The sequence below is a fragment of the Halichoerus grypus genome, chromosome 3 (genome assembly GCF_964656455.1).
Source record: "Halichoerus grypus chromosome 3, mHalGry1.hap1.1, whole genome shotgun sequence".
Lineage (NCBI taxonomy): Eukaryota > Metazoa > Chordata > Mammalia > Carnivora > Phocidae > Halichoerus > Halichoerus grypus.
The window spans coordinates 194,937,097-194,951,799 of record NC_135714.1 but is presented as its reverse complement, the minus strand read 5'-3'; the positions used below and the strand labels follow the sequence as shown (position 1 = coordinate 194,951,799).

The following is a 14,703-nucleotide window of genomic DNA, read 5'->3' as shown; positions in this document are numbered from 1 at the left end:
ATTTATTTATTTTATTTTAGGAGAGAGAGAGAGATTGAGTGGGGGGAGGGGCAGAAGGAGAGAGAGAGAATCAAGACAAGAGACTCCGCGCTGAGTGCGGAGCCGGACGCGGGGCTCGATCCCAAAACCCTGAGATGATGACCTGAGTTGAAAGCAAGAGTGGAATGCTTAACCGACTGAGCCACCCAAGCACCCCGAAAATGATTAGTTTTAAAATACACATAATATGCGGGATAGCCTCAGGTTAAAGGACTACTTCAGAGTTTAAGTCCAGTGGTCCCTTATTTGTGTGTTCAGTTTTTTTTTTAATTGATTTGATCGTTGATTTCTTCTACTTTATTTTACCTTATTGATTGTTCGTTGGTTGGTTTTCACTGTTGTCTTGTGTAATAGTGAAGTGTTCCCTGCTCTGTGCCATCTGCCCCGAACCTGGTTGGAGGACCATTCTTGGACATTCTCCCTGTTGAGCAGGAAAGACTGAAGAGGGCTAGTGGCAGGTCATGATACTGGGCATGCATTAGACGTCTCTTGGACAGCTGGAAGCTCTTCAAGGGCAGAGATTATGTCACATTCCCAGCACCTGCCATATTGTAATTTCCCGGCACCCCAAGATCTATGGAAATATTATTTGACTTTTTCAAATGACATATGCATTCATTCCCAGATTTTGACTGTACATCTATCACGTGGCAAGCACTGTTCTAGGCCCTGGGAATAAAATGGAAACAAGGTCTTCATTCGCATGGCATGTATATTTTGCTGGGGTAGTAAAGAAGTAAACAGATAAGACAACAAAATCATTTCAGAAGGTAGTAAGAGCCGTTTTATTTTTGTTTTTATTTTTAATTGAGGTATAGTTGCCATATAATATTGCATTGGTTTGAAGTGTGCAACATAGTGATTCAACAATTATAGACATTATGAAATGCTCACCATAATAAGTATAGTTACCATCTGTCACCATACAAAGTTATTACAATATCATTGACTATATTCCCTATGCTGTATATTACATTCCGTGACTTATTTATTTTATAACTAGAAGTCTGTACCTCTCAATCCCTTTCACCTATTTTGCCCATTTCTCCCCATCCCCTTCCCTGTGGCAACCACCAGTTCGTTCTCTGTATTTATGAGTCTGTTTCGGTTTTTGTTTGCTCATTTGTTTTGTTTTCTATTCCACATAAAAGTGAAATCATATGGTACCTATCTTTCTCTAACTTATTTCACTTAGTATAACACCATCTAGGACCATTCATGTTGTCCTGAATAGCAAGATCTCATTCTTTTTCATATCTGAGTCACACTCTATCGTGCATATGTACCACATCTTCTTTATCCATTCATAAATCGATGGACACTTGAGCTGCTTCCAGATCTTGGCTATTGTAAATAATGCTGCAATAAACAGAGGTGTCTATATCTTTTCGAATTAGTGTTTTTATTTCCTTCAGGTAAATACCCAGATGTGGAGTTACTGGATCATATGGTAATTCTATTTCTAATTTTTTGAAGAATTTTCATACTGTTTCCCATAGTGGCTGCACCAGTTTGCATTCCCTCCAAACGTGCATGAGAGTTCCCTTTTCTCCACATCCTTGCCAACATTTATTATTTCTTGTCTTTCTTATTTTAGCCGTTCTGACTGGCGTGAGGTGATATCTTATTGTGGTTTTGATTTGCATTTTCCTGATGGTTAATAAGGTTGAGCATCTTTTCATATGTCTCTTGGCCATCTGTATGTCTTCTTTGGAGAAATGTCTATTAAGAGCTATTTTTAAAAAGCTGTTACGTGGGGCACCTGGGTGGCACAGTCGGTTAAGCATCTGACTCTTGGTTTCAGCTCAGGTCATGATCTCATGGTCGTGAGATGGAGTACCCAGATTGGGCTCCCCACTCAGTGGAAAGTCTGCTTGAGACTCCCTCCATCTCCCTCTGCCCCCCACCGCTCAGGCTTTCTCTCTCTCAAATAAATAAATAAATCTTAAAAAATAAGTTAAAAAAAAGGTGTTAGGTGTTGGAGTAATAAGGAAGCTACTTAAATTGGCTGATCAAGGGATGCCTGGGTGGCTCAGTCGGTTAAGCATCTGCCTTAGGCTCAGGTCATGATCCCAGGGTCCTGGGATCGAGTCCTACATTGGCTCCTGGCTCAGTGAGAGGAGTCTGCTTCTCCCTCTGCCTGCCACTCCCCCTGCTTGTGCTTTGTATCTACCTCTCTCTCTGACAAAAATAAAATCTTAAAAAAAAAAACTTACAAAAAAATAACAGGCTGATCAAGCAAGGCCTCTTTGAGAAGGTGAATATGTACTGAGGCCAGAATAAGAAGAAGTCACCAGCTATCCAAGGATTTAGGGAGGGGGCCTTCCAGGCAGAGGCACCAGCTGGCCCACAGACCCTAAGAGAGATGGCCTTTGTTGTTTTCCTGGAATGGAAAGGCCAGCGTCACCAGGTGGACACATCATTTCCCACTTAGGCATAGGGCATGAGGGTGTTTTGTCCTTTATGGTCAAAACCAGACATCCCTCATTGACCTTTCATCAAGTGAAAAGAGTAGAATTCAAGTAAACTTAAATAGTTATCAGGTAATCATATGTGACATCATGTTTTAGGATTTCAAAGGGTAGAACACTCTTCAGGGTATTTGCCCCTTAGCTCTCTGAGATAAACATTTGTGTTAGTGTGTTGAAAAGAGCATAAGGTTTCATCAGTCCTTTGACTAGAATGCTACCCTCTGTGAAAAAAAAATGCACAGTGGATCATTTGTTTAAATGCCAAGAATCAGTAAATATTACAACAAATTCTCAATAAAATCATCAAAGGTATTTTTCCCACTGCAAAGGAATTAATCATAGCCATATTTTTAAACACTGCTGTCCAATTATTTTAAATAATGTACAGCATTTAGCTTTGTTACTTGCCTAGAGAAAAGAATGTTTCAATGAAAATTGTCAGCTAAATTTTCTTAGGTTATCTGATTTTCCGTTGTTTATCTTGTGCTTATTACCTTTCAAAGTGACATATTTAGTGTAGTCTGTATGTATGTATGGACCTTTGCACTTGGCAAATTTCGATACCTCTCTGCTATGCATAGAGTCTCCTAAATAAAATGAAATGAACTGAATTCTGTGTTGGTGACAGCACCACCTTGTTAAACAGAGCTGGGTTAGTTTCAATTATTATTATTATGAAGAACAGTATAGAAAGAGCAAGAAACGTTTATAAAAGACCTACTTGGCAGTGGCCTCTTAGGTCTATGTTGGGACAAAATGTCCTGACTTGAAAATATAATGGAAATTTTAAAACATAGCTTTACTATGAGGTCAGGTCCCATTACTTGGGAATGTCTAAAGAGAAAGCATGAATGAGGCAATAATAGATTTAAAAAATCTGCAATGCGGTCAGAATAAGATTGAGTTTGGTAGGATTAATTTAGGTTGAATATTCAGAGCAAGATTCGATAGCAATGTTAACCAAATCCACAGATTTTCCTGGGGTGAACATATCTCATTTCAGAGAAACCTTATGTTAGGCAAGTATGTTCGTGGAGGTAGAGGGGTGGTGGCGGGGGGGGCGGTTGTTGTTTTTCAAAAAAATTTTTTATTGTTTCCTTTTCCATCTGTTACAGGGAAATCAGGTATTTTCAAGCACTCTTTAATATGACAACTGTTAAAAAACAAAATTATGCATTACCTTTTGGGCTGTGGGCTGTTCAAAGGTAGACAGGATAATAAGCTTCCTGTTTAGAAAAAGGAGTGCTGTTATCATTGTTTATTTTTATACTCTTCGCTCATAATCGTGCAGACCCTGTTGACGGAGTCATTTGCCTAGACCTCTCCTGGGGACAGATGAGTTATTGGAGCCCTACGGTGCTGCCTTATGAATGGGTGACAAAAGAGGCTAGAGTCCCAGTTCCCTAACATGTCCAACTGCCGAAGGCTCTATTTGCCAGGAACATCCCTGTTTTTCCCTTCTTTTACCAAGTGGTCCAGCTCTATCAATAGATGCTGCTCAGCAGGCAATTTTAAATTCCAGGCACCTGAGGAAGTTTCTAGAAAAAAACCCCTATTTAAACAGTAGTGCAAAATTACTTACATAATGTTTACTACTTAGGGAGAGAACATGCAGGGGCCTGGGGGGGCTCCCCCTGCCTCCTTCCCCTGTCTCTGTGGTTCTCCTTCGTCCGGCATCAGACCTGTCTCTTCCTTCCTCTTTTGCCAGTTACATTTTTCCTCCGTAGACCAGAAGTGAGGAGTAAGGAACTACCAGTAAGAAACTCAGACCAGCTGGGTGGCCTGTGCAATGTAGCCCCTCTGAGTTTTTGTTTCCTCACTGGTAAAATGGGGGTTATATTAATCACCATCTCTTGGGGCTGATGGGTGCCTGGGCCACCGTGAAGCCCCAGTAAATGGTCGCTTTTGTTACTCCGATGGTGAAGGGGGCTGTGTAAAGGACAGGAGACGTGCCTGGGAGCCAGGTGTTCTGGACCCAACTCTGCCCCTGGCTGGATTATCGTCTGACCCCTCCCAGTGCCGAAAGCCCCTCGTGTGCAAAAAGAAGAAGCTGCAGTAAGCGCCATCCCTCCGTGGCATTTCATGATTTGATTAATTGAATGCAGCAAGCTCGTACGGTGGAGCTGGCTTGTCATCAATAGAGACGGAAATTGGTGGAGCACCAACAGTGTGCGGCGTGGTGCTAGTGTACGTTTGGGGGATAAAAAGAGATTGCAGACAAACCCCTGTGTCATGCCCAGCGTGCTCTGTGTTTTGTGCTAAAACGAACAGCACAGTCAGTACGTGCCACAGAGGGGAGCCTACGAACAAACCCCAAGGGGCCAAATGCAGAGAGGAGGGGAGGGGAGCAGAGCAGTTGGGGCACAGAGGCCTAGGCAAGATCTGATATAAGACCGAAGAATAAGGAAGCCTCCACGCTGCATTGTGCAAACCAGCCATTTATTTAAAGATGCTTAGCTAGGCTAAGAAAACCCACATCAGTTACTAAAATTACTGCCTTGTCTTTAATGATCTACAGTTTCCTTATTTGCTCTAGCGCTTTGCTCAGAGTCACATATTTGTTTCCTTTCTTTTTTTTTTTCTGGTTGGGCGTTAAAAATATTTCTGTTGAGTATGACTGAGTGTACATATAGAGGTGTGTGTAGATGTCTGCGTGCACATGTGCGTATATAAATAGAGTTACTGCTTATGATATGATTGCTTGGAATTAGTTTTAGTATCATCTTTAGGATAAAATGGGGCTGGGTACTCTTCATACCCTAGAAGGGCAATGAAATTCAGTACCTGCTAGCCATCTATCAAGACAGACACTCATGTTTACATCATTATTAAATATATAAAAGAAAATGAGAACAGAAAATAGGGATGTATGTAATGTTTATGAGCCATTTACAGTCCCTGTTTCCTCGCGTTCTTTTTTTTTTTAAATTCTCTTTTGGATGCTTTTATTTTTCTGTGCTTCTTGGAACGTGCTCTCTGCTCATCGTGGCTGATCCTAACAGTCCTTTTCCCCACATGCTTTATGAGACTCGTCTTCAGCCGGAGCCCCAGACGCTCTGGGCAGCCTTCAGTGTCCCTGCAGAATGCTTTTGCATTTGCCTCTGCTGGGCCCTCGGGCTTTCATATCCATTTTTATTTAATATCTTAGTCCAGGCTTCACAAGGCTGTAAAAATATAGCCTTGACACACGCACATTGCAGAGATTTCAGGTTCCTCTCTTTCTAGAAGACTCTTTGTCTGCCTGTCACGTGGAGCACCTCTGCACCCAGACCACGGGCCTGTGGGCAGAAATTTCTTCCAGTCACCTTCTCAGAGATGGGATGGTCCTTTTACCACCTAGGTTCGTGCAGAGAGCAAATGCAGCTTCCCCGGTACCCAGCGCGCCCGTGCAGGTTATCCAGATCTGTGTGTGCTGAGCAGCGGCCTGTAGGTGAACAGCCATCTATCTATCTATCTATCATCTATCTATCTATCTATCTACACACATATATACAGTTTACTTAGTGTAAAATTTGTATTTTATGCAGCATTTCTGTGGGCTTAGTCTTGGGGGGAAGGCACACTGCTTCTAGTCTGTCCATGGTATCCCCCAGAAGTTGTGGTCCCCAAGGTTTTATATTCTTGAATAAAGCAGACAAGAACACTGAGGCTGCTTCTCTTGCATAGAATGGAGTTCTTTTCCATTTTGGAATAATTTCTATTTTTATGGAAAATCTATTCTTACCAAGTATGAACCTGACTCATTGCATAAAAATAAACTTTTCTGCTCCCTTTCATGTTGTGCATCAGAAGCCTTATTTCGGTAGCCAGATCAGGCTGCGAGTCAGCAGGGTTTGGAAAAATGAGCCCCGTCCAGACACCTCTTGCTGCCTCCAGCTGTGGCCACGAAGCCGGTGGGTCGAACAGACTTGTAACTCGACTTCTCTGGGGGTCATGTCTAAAAAGGGGGATCTTCGATCTCTTTTAGCCACAGAATCTTTGGAAACCTGGTGTAAAACTGAGAAGAATGGAGGGACAAAGAGAGAGAGAGAGAGAAGAGTGGAGGGACTTTCTTAAGTGGGAGTGAAGAGCTCGCCTCTTTGCTCAGCAGCCTTTAAGACATCTCCAAGAAATCCTCCAGGGAGCCCCAGGGATCAGAGGGTATCAACCAGTAGGCCAGGTCCCTCTTCTCTGTCTAAACTAAGATGGTTCTGGAAGAAAGGAGTGATTGTCAGCCACTCATCTGTCTTGGGTAATTTCTCCCGTATTCTCCTCCTGTTCCTTTTTAATAAAGTAAAAAACTCATTGAGTAGGAGACTGACTTCTAGTCTCTTCTAGATCTTTAAGTTATAAAACCGTCATTTTTTTCTTTAATAGGGACCGTCCCAGGCAAACTGGCACATCTGGTCACTCTATCTCTGATGATTAACTGGGACAGTTTTGGTAGGGTTTCCTGCAATTGGGAAATATCGAATACTATAGTAGCATTCATTTTCTTACCATTTGTCTATGTAATTGTCACTTTAATAACAGATATATTTGAAGATATTCCCATAGATTGAACATAAAAAAAAAATAAGACATTTTAGCCATTATAAACTCTTTCCAATATTAAATTGAAGATAGCCCAACACTGAAAAGAAAACAATACTACTGGATTCTCCATTCACCTTGAATATCTTCCTACACAGAAACAGAAACCAACACATTTAATTATAACTCCGATGTGCCGAATTTCTAAGATGTTATAATAATACATTGTCGTCTTAAAATTTAATACTTATCAGGAGTGTGTTAATTATTATCCAACAACCAAGTTTTTTTATTATTGCCAGCTTTTCAGAAATCAACAAGAAAAATATGGCTTTACAGCAACTCTTATAAAATGCTTTATAATTCAGATACCGGTAGACTTGGGTCAGAAGTCAATAGGTCTCAAAGTGCAGTCGGCTTCCATGGGCACGTCCATTCCTAAACTGTTTCGGAGGGACAGACATCTTCAAGTTCACTAGTAGGTTATTTCAAGGAGAGTTGTCAGGGTTTATATTTTTATACTGAGTTCCCTGGCTTCTCCATTATATTAGTATGTTCTTTGTCTTCTGTGCTGTGTTAAGAAGCAAAGATAAAATTTTCATTATCCTTCTATCCTGAGGTTTGCATTATTTTTTTTTGAGAGTAGTTTCAGTGTGTTAATAACATGTAAATATAACAACTGAAAGTACTTATCTGTCATCAGGAAGTGAAAGTAGGTGTGGAGCACCAATGTTCCTTTCTTTGTCTGGGACCTGAAATTTTTGTCATAAAACTATAAAAGAAACTGGATAAAAATTCATAGTCAGATATCTCCTGGCATATGCTTACATCAGTAATATATTTCATGAACTATTATTTTAAACAAAGAATAAAATAGAATTGCTTCCACTTTGTCAATCTACTGGCAATTTATAACAATGAAAATACTGCCTAGTACTTGGATAATCGAGTAAGCTGTGGGTTTCCTATTTTGATAGGTTTAGGATTTATTTATTGCATTTTAAAGAATTAAATAGCAACAGCAAATCTTTTCCTTGGTTTTCTTTTAAAAGTTTACTTTTAATTGTATTGTAATTTCACAGGTCCATTCTTATAAAAAAAGTAAATTATATAAATAAAGCACATCTATTTGACCTGCACTTTTTTTTTTTAATTTTTTTTTATTGTTATGTTAATCCCCATACATTACATCATTAGTTTTAGATATAGTGTTCCATGATTCATTGTTCGTGCATAACACCCAGTGCTCCATGCAGAACGTGCCCTCCTCAATACCCATCACCAGGCTAACCCATCCTCCCACCCCCCTCCCCTCTAGAACCCTCAGTTTGTTTTTCAGAGTCCATCGTCTCTCATGGTTCTTCTCCCCCTCTGATTTCCCCCCCTTCATTCTTCCCCTCCTGCTACATTCTTCTTCTTCTTTTTTTCTTTCTTAACATATATTGCATTATTTGTTTCAGAGGTACAGATCTGAGATTCAACAGTCTTGCACAATTCACAGCGCTTACCAGAGCACATACCCTCCCCAGTGTCCATCACCCAGTCACCCCATCCCTCCCACCCCACACCCCACTCCAGCAACCCTCAGTTTGTTTTTCAGAGTCCATTGTCTCTCATGGTTCTTCTCCCCCTCCGATTTCCCCCCCTTCGACAGATGAATGGATAAAGAAGAAGTGGTATATATATACAATGGAATATTATGCAGCCATCAAAAGGAATAAGATCTTGCCATTTGCAACGCCGTGGATGGAACTGGAGGGTATTATGCTGAGCGAAATAAGTCAAACAGAGAAAGACATGTATCATATGACCTCACTGATATGAGGAATTCTTGACCTGCACTTTTCTTATTAAACTGAATGAGTTTAAGATGGTGGTTAAAACAGAGGGGAGCTTTGTTTCCATATGACGTGTGCCTTGCTTTGTTGCAGTTATTTGTCATTGTTACGTTGTTATCAATGGCCCGCGTTCCTCATTCTGCATTGTCTCCCATCCGTTGACATTAGAACAGTGAAGGCTGTGCTATCTGTACGCAGTTGTTTCTGGAGTAATTCAGACGGAGCAGTTCATTCTTAGCTCCCAGTAGACTCTCCAGGATCAAGATGCATCTGTAAACAGTTCTGCTTTGCCTCTAAGAGGAAAGCAGTAGCACTCACCCCGCTAACTCCTGAATAAATTGGAATAAGAAATCGCATCCGCCAATTTGGCTTCTCCAAAATTAACAGGAATGAAGAAAAACAAATGAATGCCTTAATACTGAGGGATACGTAGTGAAATAAAAGGCTCTCTGGGATTTGCTGTGAAATACTTAAGAAAAAAAAGGAATAGGAAAGTAATTTTTGAATGTAGGTGGTGGGTATATGGCGGTTCATGGTCCGTTTTGGTTTTTCTGTTTTGTTTGTTTTTTGTTTTTCCTTTTTTTTTTTTTTTTCTTAAAGATTTTATTTATTTATTTGAGAGAGAGAGAATGACAGAGAGCACATGAGAGGGGGGAGGGTCAGAGGGAGAAGCAGACTCCCTGCCGAGCAGGGAGCCCGATGCGGGACTCGATCCCGGGACTCCAGGATCATGACCTGAGCCGAAGGCAGTCGCTTAACCAACTGAGCCACCCAGGCGCCCCTGTTTTTCCTATTTTTGAGTATGTTTGAGATCTTTCACAATAAAAAAGGAGACGGGGGAATTCTTTTCAAGCATTATAAGAAATATTAACCCAGAGATTTCTCTGAATGCAGATCTTTTGACAGAGTTTGTGATACTTGCAGCCTTGGAGGGAGGCATGTGCATTTACCTCAATATTACCTTGCGGGGTTGTGTTTCTGCGTCACGTGTTTATTGTATGGCTGTTACCTTTTAAGAACTTTAAAAATATTTCCCCTTTACCGAGTCTGAATATATAAGCCATGAGAGTGTTTAATTAAAGTAAAAAAAAATAATTGAACACTTACATTTAGAGTTTTATTTCAGGGTTACAAAAACTTGCCTCTCTCCTTGGACCGGTGTCGCTTTCAGATGGGAATGAATGAATGAAACTTGAACATTGCCAGATTGCCACTTTCCTTTCTACTCCAAGATTATAGGTTGCCTGACTCCAAGTTTGCAAGATTTTCCAGGTGACCCCAGAGGGGCATATTCACAGGTGTTAATCTCCCATAAACAGCTTATTATCATTTTGATTTTGGGGGGGAAAAAATGCATGTGATAAGTAAAACACCATGAATGTCCAGGCAGCCTGGTCTTTTATAATATTTGTGGATTGATATTGGTCAGTATTACCACAAAAGGGTATGCTGGGGTGTTTTAAGTGTATCGAGGTAAAATGAACGGGAAAACGCTGAGCCTGTGTTTATGACTGTCGAAGAAATCTGACACTCCATTGCACCCTTATTATTTTTCATATCCTAAGCTAAATAGACGAACGGCTGTTAAAAAGCTGTCAGGGGAAACGTGTCAAACACTAGGTGGATCATGCAATCAGACTGGTGTCGGGTTGGAAAAGTCAGTAGTCGGGAAGGGAAAAAAAAAGTGACCTTGTCCTCTCAACATTGTCTTTACACTGAGTAGAACAGATGAGACTGTGAATTATTCAGAGCACTGAAAGCTTCTAATTGTTAGCAGTGGTGACGGCAATAGAGAAGAGAGACAGGACTATTTTAGTCCAAATGTCTGAGTCTATTAAACATCAAAAGAATCTTTTTCTTAAAACCATCTTTGGGAATTTGGGTGGCGTGGACCCCATGAAGAATCCTTTCCCCTGTTTGATACCTTTTTTGGGAATCTGGGTCAAAGAGGCACAAATTAATATTTAGCATAGATTTTTGGAAATGCAGAGTAAAGGAACAAAGACACTCCAGGGAGAGGATTTGCTGTTTCAGCAGGTAATTGTCTGGGGAGTGAGTTCCCCGTGTGACATAGCAGAACCTCTGAACTCCAAGGGGGTCGCACATTTTATGGAAATGATCTTATCTTATTAGTAACAGGTTGAATACAATTTTAGGCCTAAAAGAAAGTATTCTTCTCATAGTTACTAAGTGCAATTTTTTGTTTTTAATGAAGTTTGTAAGGTAATCGTCATGTAGCCTTTTATAGTTTTAGCAATTTTGGATGGAAAACGGTATGGTTTTGTAAACAATTTTATTCTATTCGCTTATCTGGAATTTATGGAGGTAGCCTTTACTTAAAACTAGTTACCATATTAAGTTTAGATTATTTTGAAGTTTACTGTGGATTTTATTTTTTTATTTCTATTTTTTTATTTTTTATTTTAAAAGATTTTATTTATTTATTTGACAGAGAGAAACACAGCGAGAGAGGGAACACAAGCAGGGGGAGTGGGAGAGGGAGAAGCAGGCTTCCCACCGAGCAGGGAGCCCGATTCGGGGCTCGATCCCAGGACCCTGGGATCATGACCTGAGCCGAAGGCAGACGCTAACGGCTGAGCCACCCAGGTGCCCCTACCGTGGATTTTAACTTTATGGGTTTAAGTGGTATTATTTTTAAAAGTTCCTTTAAAGTTCATTTGGGATTTTTCTTTCCAAACTGAAAAATATTTAGATTTCTCTCTCGAAAAATCGTAATATTGATGGCATTTTAAAATTTCCATGACATATCTAAAGAACTGTCGGTGCCTATGTATAGAATTAAAATTTAAGATCAGAATTACTTTTGAATGTCAAGACTTGAAGAAAGACATTTTAATAATATTTACTGCATATTATAAAATGGTTTTTTTTTCTATTTTAATACATTTTATAAAGAGTGACTTGCAATGTCAAAAGTCATTTTACTTATGGAATAAATGGCTAAAATACTTACATTGCCTAAAAGAAAATCACTTGGTTTGGTCCCAAATCTTCCATCTCCACCAATAATGTCAGAATAAGCATTTCAATAAGCATATCATGTCCCTGTGTTCCAGATTCTCTTCTAAATTTAGAATTAGCATGGGTTTTTTTTTTTTTTTTTTTTTTTGGTGCAAAGACTATTTTAAACCATGTATCCTTCTCTCCATATAATCCTTTTATTAGGGTGAATAGAAGAGCTTCAAAATGGTAGTGTTTCATGGGACAAGAACAGATCAAACGTTCCCTTACAAAGTAATCTTGATCACTGTTTTCATCCATTTCACTGTCAGTAATAATTACCTCCTTGTTCTCTGGATCCACCATGGAGTCTTCATTTATATAGATTCCAATTCCTAAATTTAGTTTTGAAAAAAAAGGCCAGCATTTGATTGTTGTAGAGCAAACCTTCTACCCAACCCCTCAAAAAAATCTCCTCTGAATCCACTCAAATAGTCAGACCATTTTTATATCAGACAGAAAATATGATCAGGGGCAATAAATAGTTTTCTGTAGAAAGGTGTGTGTTCTATGTCCCTGTGCTCTGATATTGGGTGTGTGGGGGCTAGAATGGATTATACACTTACTGATCCAAAGAAGACTCCCAGTCTTTTAGCTAAATGACTTTGTAGATTTTAACATAATAACTTGTTTTTCATGAAGGAGCTCCTTGGAAAATGATGTATTTTTCTCATCTTAAACCTCAGGTCCTTTGTTCATCGACTATTGGCGTAACACATATTATTTTCTAATTGGGGGGCTTCTAGAGAAATATTGCACCCTGCTGTCTTCCACATCAGTGTTCAGGCTGAGTCTCGGGTTCCTAGTTCCCAGCTCTTGGGATGCTGTTGTATCTCTTCCTTGTAGCTTAAATACAGGCTTTGGGTCAAGCATAGATAGTATTTGATTGTTACGTAGTGGAGAATTCATTATACTTAAGTTAGTACTTGTTTGTAGATATTTGAGAGGTTTGGTGGGCGTGTCTATGCATGCTCGAATTCAGTACAAAGAATTAACCTTTGTATCATAAACATAATTATGTTTCCTATTTAATTTTTTGTTGTGTGTATGTGTGTGTGTGTTTTGCAATGACATAAATGTTCAGCATTTATATTCCACATACATCTGTCTAGGCTCTAATATGTGCCTGGCGCAGTGAAGTACACAGGGACAGTATAAGTCCAGGTTCTTGCACTTCAGAAGTTACCACCTTAAGGCACCGTGTGATTATAGGTCAGTACGAGTTATAGGATGCAAGTGCTCTGAAGTGAATGAGGGAACTGATCATTTTAAGCCAAAGGAGTTGGGAAAGACTGCATGGAGGTCAACAGAAAGAACTGGTTTTGGAGGCTGGGAAGATTTGGATAGGTAGGACAAGTGATGCATGCAGCCTGGGCAGAAGCATGGAATTGTGAAAGGACGTGTCCATGGAGCTGTCGGGGGAGCTCAACCTCTGTTCTCAGGGAAATTGATGTTTTCAGAGATGGACCAAAGCCGGTCCAAAGTCACGAACCATTAAAAAAAAAAAAAAAAAAGGTTTTCAAATACCAATTTACTGGTATTAGAAAATTCTGCTTTCTCCTCCAACTTTTCCTGAACTGGGTGAAATTCCAATCTTCTTGGATGGCTTTTGATGTTTCCCTTACTAACAACAACTGACAGTTGATAATCATTCTGTGGCAGGTGTCTCCTTGGGAGACACTTCCTGGGCCTCCCCACACATGGTCTCCTGATAGGGAAGATACATTCTTCCTTGAACTGTTCACCCAGAACCTCATCTCAGCAATTCTGACCGGCAGTTGGCTTCACAGACTGTTGTTTCTGAGATTTCCTAAATTGGAGGGCGATGCCTTTCCTTATGGCAGCCCATCACTATGTATTTTAACTGACCCGTTACCCGTTGATCTCCTTGAATTGACTGAGGTCTAAACTACAGGGACAATGTCATGTATGTATCCCAGATCCAAGCATAGGACCTGGTACATGGTAAGTGTGCAGTGAGTGCTTGTTAATGGAAGGAAGGAAGGCAGGCAGGAAGGAAGGAAGGAAGGAAGGAAGGAAGGAAGGAAGGAAGGAAGAGAAGGCAGGAAGGGAGCCAATGAATGATCAGCTGGAGCAGTACCTGCTTGCTCGCCTACTGCTGCTTTCTAGGGCAGCTCCAGAAACCCGGATCTAGCACCAGAGCCTAGCTTCAGAACCCTGAAATTTTAGGAAATTGCCTGCATATTCCCTGTCCTTGGGATAACTCTGCCACTAGCTTGTCTTTAGAATTCCTAGAACTACTGCTAGAAGTTAAATGGTCATCAAACCAAACTAAAATTATAAGGTTTTTTTCTAGTTTTAAGTCCAAAAAAAGCCTTTGAATGAGTACTTTTTTTCATAAACTCTTTGACCCGTAAGAGAGTCATAGAAAGTGGGATACGTGGTCACGGTGACTCGGGAACATTCCCGTATGCTGGCTCACTCTCTGACAGGGTCCCCACAGCTGAACGCGAGCATGCACGTCCCTGAACACCATCTGTCCTTGACTCCAGGTAATTTTCCAGAGCCTCCTGAAAGAAGGTGTTCAATGGCAACTTGGAGGCCAGGAGAGAAAGCATGAGAGAACTCGGTCACGTTGGGAAATATAGTCATTGCAAGAGAACAAAGACAGAACAGCACAGAGACTAAATGCCAGGAGACCCTGGGAAATAAGGGACAGGAATGGAAGTAAACATGGGCTTGAGCTGTGAGAGCGTCTGCCGTGGGCCGACCCAGTGTTGGACGCTTGCACCTGTTCCCTCATTTAATTCATCACAGCCGACAGCAAGGCTTGGTGAACTTATCACCCCTATTTTATAGTT

General features: G+C 40.5%; 1 protein-coding gene across 16 annotated transcripts in view; it reads left to right on the top strand.

Moving 5' to 3' along the window:
- Positions 1 to 14,703, top strand: part of TENM3 (teneurin transmembrane protein 3) — a 602,365-nt gene that overhangs the window by 113,813 nt on the left and 473,849 nt on the right. Inside the window, exon 1 of one of the 16 annotated variants that reach the window (XM_078069850.1) lies at positions 6,320 to 6,403. The exons of the other annotated variants lie outside the window; for them this stretch is intronic. The gene's annotated coding sequence lies outside the window, so the exon portion shown is untranslated. Of the gene's footprint in view, positions 1 to 6,319; positions 6,404 to 14,703 lie in introns of those variants that run through there. 16 annotated transcript variants of the gene reach the window in all.